Here is a 7235-nt window from a genome sequence, read left to right on the forward strand (position 1 = left end):
CGACTGTCATTGAAGAGGAATCCATTACTCTACGGGGGGTTGGATTTAGAACCTTTTTGGAAATTGAAAGGAGTAATGGCTTCATAAAGCAATTGACTACATATGTGTCAAATGCATTAGAATCTTTATAGAAATTGGAAGGAGTAATAATTTTTCTTTATGTTAAATTCAAATGAATAAATATATTTATAATATTTCAAAAAGACATTTTTAATAAAAAAAAAGTAATCTTTGATTGAAACAATATAATCAAAAGATCACAACCTTAAAATTTAATCTTTATAAATAAAAATTGATGTGAATTCATTTGGACAATACAATGCAACTCAATTCATAATAGCTCCATTCTTCCTCCCAATCCTTTCTCAATTAAAAGCAAAATTTTTTTAGTATTGTTTGCTGCAGAAAATCTTTAGTATTGTTTGCTACAGAAAATCTTGTTAAAGATAAAGTATTTTCGTTTTTACCAAGGAATATTTAGTGATTTGTTTTACTAGTTCAAAGTAAGAACAAACCATGATTTTTAACAGAATGGAAGACCAGTTATCGAAAACTAATGATGTTTATCTTATACGTTTAGCTTTTCCATTGCCTTCGTAAGTGCATTGGCTACACCAAACTCCCGATGGTATTCACACCCAACTTCAGATTCTCCAATGGATCCCCAGGTGCCACTGTCATGTACAAGTAACTGTCGAATGTCATCTTCTGCACATACTCATCCGCTCACATCTCCACGAAAGCTTCCCTTGCAGGATTTGATCTGTTGAAAACCTTCTGCAGGACATCCGGTCCCTTGTAAGTAGGCCAGTATGTCTTGTCCCACTTCTCCAAGTACTTCCTCAAGTCTCCTTCATCCACCATCTTCTTCCCACGCTGTGACCCCTCAGTTATGGCCTCGGCACACATTCTCCCACTTTTAGCTGCAAAATAGATACCTTCACCTGAGCATTTGGTCACATATCCAGCTGCATCCCCAACTAAGGGTACTCTTCCTAATAACCTGCGTGGACGAGGGTGCTCAGGAATTGGGTGTGCCTCCACTAGTATAATCTTACCTCCAAGGATCTTGTTTTTTGCTCTGTTTCTAGTGGCTAGCTGGAACTTCTTGATGTCACCCTTGTGAGTCACTGTGCCAGTTCCAACTGCAACATGATCACGTTTGGGGAAGACCCAACAATAGAAATCTGGTGAGACATCATCTCCCACATACATTTCAGCAAGATTCTCGTAGTACACCATTTTGTCATCAGGGATTTTAGTTCTCTCCTGCGATTACAATGAGATTTTATGAATCAGTCGATGTTGTAGTGGAATTCTGTGGAATAGTAATATTTCAAGTAAAAACCCTTGTTCCCTTTGCCAACAACTCTTTCAGTCCTTGACCAAGCACATAAATTATTTGATGAGATCTATCATATCCTTTCAAAATTAAAAAAAAAATCAAATAATATTACCCCTAATAAAACATACTTTAACATTCCAATGGTTAGGGGGAAACCTTGTTAGATTTCTTGTTCAAACCCCCACCTTACATGATGTTGTTTAATTATATGCAGCACTACAATCTATGTCATTTCATATCAAATACAAGACGATTATCATATCAAATTTGTGTTTACAAGTTAAACATGAAACATATATTTTTTTTAGTTTTTATTAAATTCATATACAGTTTTTGCTAAAAATTTAAATAGTGATGCTTTCATTTTTTTTTGTCAATCGTTATCGTGTAATGCAGATTACTAAATTCAATTATTTTCCAATTTCTCAATTAGTACTATGTGTTAAAGGATGTTTGATTATGATGGTAATTTCTACTCGTCCATCCACCTATATATTCTCTGCAAAAATAAACACAACCAATAACCCAAAAAAAAAAGGGAAAATTGTATTAAAAAGAAAACCTATGTGTGAAAATATAAACCTGAAATGCAATAGGCTAATCATAATCGCCAGCATTAATGGCTTTAGCAATACGAGAATTAGCCCCATCAGCTCCAATCACAGCATCAACTTCCTAAGTAACTTTCTCACCCATAGCACCCTTCTTCCCATCATACTCGGTATAATGCAGGTATAATGCAAAATGTAAGGCTCATCCAAATCTTGGGCTTGGGCATATCCATCTTCAAGAACAACCCATTTATGACATTTGCCCCATTCTCCCTCGCTCTCTCCCTCAAGTAAGCATCCAACACTTCCCTTCTCACCATCCCAATGTACTCATGCGGCTTCAGCGTTTGACCATTGTCAACAGCTATGTTGGATGGAGAAATCATCGTCATTTTGGTGACTCGCCGGTCGATGATATCCAATGGCAGGTCAAATTCACCCACCATGCAAAGTGGGATGGCTCCCCTGCAAGGTTTGCAGTTGTCGAGTTTACGCTCTACGAGGAACGTTTCGATGCCACTCTTTGCGAGAGTTTCAGCGGCTGATCCTCCCGCCGGACCACAGCCTATGACGCTACCTGAGGTTGCGGTTGCTTAGTCTTGGAGAGGTTTTGGCAGCTGACACATGGAATTTGATTACAGGTTTGGAGAGGGTCGTGGAGGTGGTAGTGGTTGCAGGCACGGCGGAGCTACGGCGGAGGCCTGTGAAATGTCTAAAAGCTGTTAGGAAAATGGGGTCCAGTCCCATGTAAGTGATTTTGGACCAAGTAAAGGCCATGAGCCTTGATCTTTTATTTTACACAGAGCCCTAGCTACTTAATAAAAAAGAGGTGGGGTTGTTTTATGTGTGTGTCGACAACCAAGCAGAGAAAGAAGAAAAGCCAGGAAAAGCAGAGAGAGAAAAAAGAGAAGGGAGAGTTGGTTAAACGGAAGTCGATCCGTGGTCCGATTGAGTTGAAACCTTGTCAGGAGGTTTATGATTCAGAGTTATACATTCTGAACGGTGAAGATCGGGTTTGAAGCTCTCTAGGAACAAATCCAGGGTGTATTTGTTGAGTCACTTATTTGGTGAGATTTCTCCAATTGTTTCTCTAGTTGTTGATTAGCTCTAGTTTTAACTAGAGAAGAACTTTGTATAACTATTATTTGATAGTGAAGATTTTTCTGGTGGCCCGTGGTTTTTCTCTCTACACTGGAGGGTTTTTCACGTAAATCTTGGTGTGCTTTATTTTTCCTGCGCATTTGATTATTGATTGTTGTCTATTGCTTCTGTATTGTTGTGATTATTGCTTCAGGCGCAACAAGTGGTATCAGAGCGAGAGTTATTTTGAGACATCGATACAGAAGCAACCCAGGATAGAAGTAAATTCTATTTGAGATCATGGAGGGTGATACAGGTTCCATGATAAAATTGACAGCATCAAATTATTCAATTTGAAAGCCTATGATGGAGGATCATCTATACTGCAAAGATTTGTATGAGCCAGTATTGGGTGATTCTGCTAAACCAGCAGATATGAAAGATGAAAGCTGGAAGAAGCTAGGTAGAAAGACGCTGGCTACAATCAGAAAATGGGTTGATATCAGCGTGTTTCATCATGTAGCGTAGGAGTCAGATGCTCACATTGTTTGGGAAAAATTGGCAGCATTATGAGAGAAAAACAGGTATGAATAAAGTTATGCTTGTTAAGAAGATTGCAACTTTACAGTACAGGGATGGACGATCTGTTACAGAGCACTTGAGTGATTTTCAAGATATATTTAATCGGATGACTACTATGGAACTTAAGATGGATGATGAAATGAAGGCATTATTTCTTTTGGGTTCATTGCCAGACAGCTGGAATACTCTAGTTGAGATTGTTCTTAATTCAGCTCCTGATTATAAGGTGACATTGGAGATGGTAAAAGACAGTATGCTTAATGAAGAAGCGAGGCGAAAAAATGTAGACCCTGGGAATCAAGCTCTGGTCACAGAGAACAGGGGTAGAAACATCGACAGTGGTCAGGACTCAAAAGGCCGTGGTAAGTCTAAACATAGATCCAAATCTAGAGGTAAAGTGAAGTGTTTCCATTGTGGTAAGGCGGGTCATATAAAACGAAATTGTAGAATCTTGAAGCAAGAGCGAAAAGATGAGAAAGGCAAGAGTTCAGATGATGGCAATGTTGCAGCAGTGAATTCAGATAGTGATTCAGTTACTTTGATTTGTACACATGGTGATTGTAATCATGTTAGTGATCCCGACATTGAGTGGATAGTTGACACAGGAGCGGCATATCATTGTGTTCCTAAGAGAGAGTTGTTTACAACTTACAAAGCAGGAGACTTTGGTTGTACCAAGATGGGAAACAAGAGTGTGTCGCAGATTGTTGAGATTGGTGATATTAGTGTACAAACTAGTACAGGTTGCATGTTGACTTTAAGGGATGTCAGACACATTCCAGATATGAGAATGAACTTGCTTGCTATTAATGTCCTTGATAAGGAGGGATATGAAAGCCGACAAAAGAATGGACAGTGGAAGCTTCTCAAAGGATCTATGGTAGTTGCAAGGGAAAAACTATGCTGCACAATGTATAAGACATGGATGCAATTGAACGGTAACCAGGTAAATACCGTTGAAAATGATGCTTCAGCAAACTTCTGGCACAGGAGGCTGGCGCACATGAGTGAAAAAGGGTTACAGGTTTTGGCAAGGCACTCTCTCATTCCCTTGATCAAAGGTATGTATCTCGATTCATGTGATTATTGTTTGTTTGATAAGCATCATAGAGTTTCTTTTTGTAAAAGTTCTCAGAGAAAAGAAAATAGATTGGAATTAATTTATTCTAACGTATGTGGTCCCATTGAGGTTGAGTCATTAGGTGGTAGCAGATATTTTGTTACTTTTATTGATGATGCTTCACGTAAGACTTGGGTGTATATGTTGAAATATAAAAGTCAGGTACTGCAGTATTTTCAAAAATTTTATGCCATTGTTGAAAGGATGACAGGGTTACCCTTGAAGTGTATTCGAACTGATAATGGTGGGGAATACACATCTAAAAGCTTTGAAGAGTATTGCTCAAAGCATGAGATCAGGCATGAGAGGACAAAACCTGGAACACCGCAGCATAATGGTATAGCTGAAAGAATGAATCGCACCATTGTGGAAAAAGTCAGATGTATGTTGAGGATGGCAAAATTACCAAAGCCATTCTGGGGTGAAGCAGTCAACACAGCTTGTTATTTACTTAACAGGTCACCATCAGTTCCTTTGGGCTTTAACATTTCAGAAAGAGTGTGGACAGAAAAAGATGCTTCATACTCTCACTTGAAAATTTTTGGGTGTAAAGCATTCATGCATGTGCCGAAAGAGCAAAGATCAAAGCTTGACAGTAAAGCTACACAGTGTGTGTTTGTAGGATATGGTGATGAGGAATTTGGCTACAGGGTATGGGATCCAGTAAAGAGAAAGACAGTCAGAAGCAGAGATGTGGTCTTTCATGAAAAAGAAACCATAGCAGACCTTGAGAAAAATGAGAAGACTACACGAGTTACTGTTGAGTGTGATGTTTCAACACCGACAGAGATTTCACAGGAAAGAGTCACAGATGGTGAAAATGAGCCAGAAACAGAACTTGGGGATATGGATGAGCCAGCTACAGTTGGTGATGAGCCAGATGCTATTAGTTTTGAGCAGGGGGAGCAATCCTCTCTACTTGAGAGTGTTGAGCAGGGGGAGCTACCTTCGGCATCAAGTGATGTAGAGTCTCAGCCTAAGAGATCTACTAGAGAACGCAAGCCATCTACCAGGTATCCAAGTTCAGATTTTATTTTAGTTACCAGTGAAGGGGAGCCAGAAAGCTTTCAAGATGTGCAGGCTACTCCGGATAAAGAGCACTGGTTAAAAGCAATGAAAGAAGAGATAGAGTCATTACGAAAGAATGGTACTTATGATCTTGTTAAACTTCCAACAGGGAAGAGGCCATTAAAGAATAAATGGGTGTTCAAGTTGAAAAAGGATGGTGACAAACTAGTGAGGTACAAAGCTCGATTGGTAGTAAAAGGTTTTTCTCAGAAACCAGGCATCGATTTTGATGAGATTTTTGCTCTAGTTGTAAAAATGAGTTCTATTCGAGTGGTACTGGGATTGACAGCTAGTTTGAATCTTGAACTTGAGCAACTTGATGTTAAAACTGCATTTTTGCATAGTGATTTACAGGAGGACATTTATATGAATCAGCCTGAGGGTTTTGAAGTGAAAGGGAAAGAGCACTTAGTTTGCAAATTGAAGAAAAGCTTGTATGGCTTGAAACAAGCTCCACGACAGTGGTACAAGAAGTTTGATTCTTTTATGGTGAGTCATAGCTATAAAAGAACAGCAGCGAATTCTTGTGTGTATGTTAAACAATTCCCTAATGGTAACTTCATTATTCTATTATTATATGTTGATGATATGTTGATTGTAGGACAATATGCTAGTATGGTTTGCAGGTTGAAAGAACAATTATCTAAGTTTTTTGATATGAAAGATTTAGGTCCAGCAAAGCAGATTCTTGGTATGGACATTATCCGGGATAGGAGAGCTGGAAAGCTGTGGTTGTCACAGGAAAAGTATGTTGAACGAGTGCTTGGTAGATTCAACATGCAACATGCTAAATCAATTAGTAGTTCACTTGCCAACCATTTTCACCTAAGTAAGAAATCTTGTCCAGTGTCTAAGGAAGAGCAACTAGCTATGTCTAGTATTTTTTATTCTTCTGCAGTCGGTTCTTTAATGTATCTTATGGTTTGTACAAGGCCTGACATTGCTTATGCAGTTGGTGTAATGAGCAGATTTCTTTCTAATCCAGGAAAGGTTCACTGGGAAGCAGTGAAATGGATTTTTAGATATTTGAGGGGTACCTCAAAAATGTGCTTGACTTATGGAGTTTCACAACCAGTTCTAGAAGGGTTTACTGATGCTGACATGGCAGGCGATCTTGATGGTAGGAAATCTACTTCAGGGTATTTGTTCACTTTTGCAGAGAAGCTGTATCTTGGCAGTCTAAGTTGCAGAAGTGTGTTGCTTTGTCAACTACAGAGGCTGAGTATATTGCAGCAACTGAAGCATGTAAAGAAATGCTTTGGATGAAACGTTTTCTTCTTGAATTAGGGTTGAATCAGAAAGAGTATGTGGTATTTTGTGATAGCCAGAGTGCTTTAGATTTGAGTAAGAATACCATGTACCATGCTAGAACAAAGCACATTGATGTTAGATATCATTGGTTACGTTCAGTGATTGAAGAACAGCAGATGCTATTGAAGAAAGTCCATACTGATAAAAATGTGGCAAATATGTTGACTAAGATACTTCC

General features: G+C 38.7%; 1 pseudogene; it reads right to left on the reverse strand.

The window, feature by feature from the left end:
* Positions 1-504: 504 nt before the first annotated feature.
* Positions 505-2643, reverse strand: LOC111289433 (geranylgeranyl diphosphate reductase, chloroplastic-like; annotated as a pseudogene).
* Between the last annotated feature and the right edge of the window lie 4592 nt (positions 2644-7235).

Source organism: Durio zibethinus, chromosome 17 (assembly GCF_047325235.1).
Source record: "Durio zibethinus cultivar Kanyao isolate XHJ-2024 chromosome 17, ASM4732523v1, whole genome shotgun sequence".
Classification (NCBI taxonomy): domain Eukaryota; kingdom Viridiplantae; phylum Streptophyta; class Magnoliopsida; order Malvales; family Malvaceae; genus Durio; species Durio zibethinus.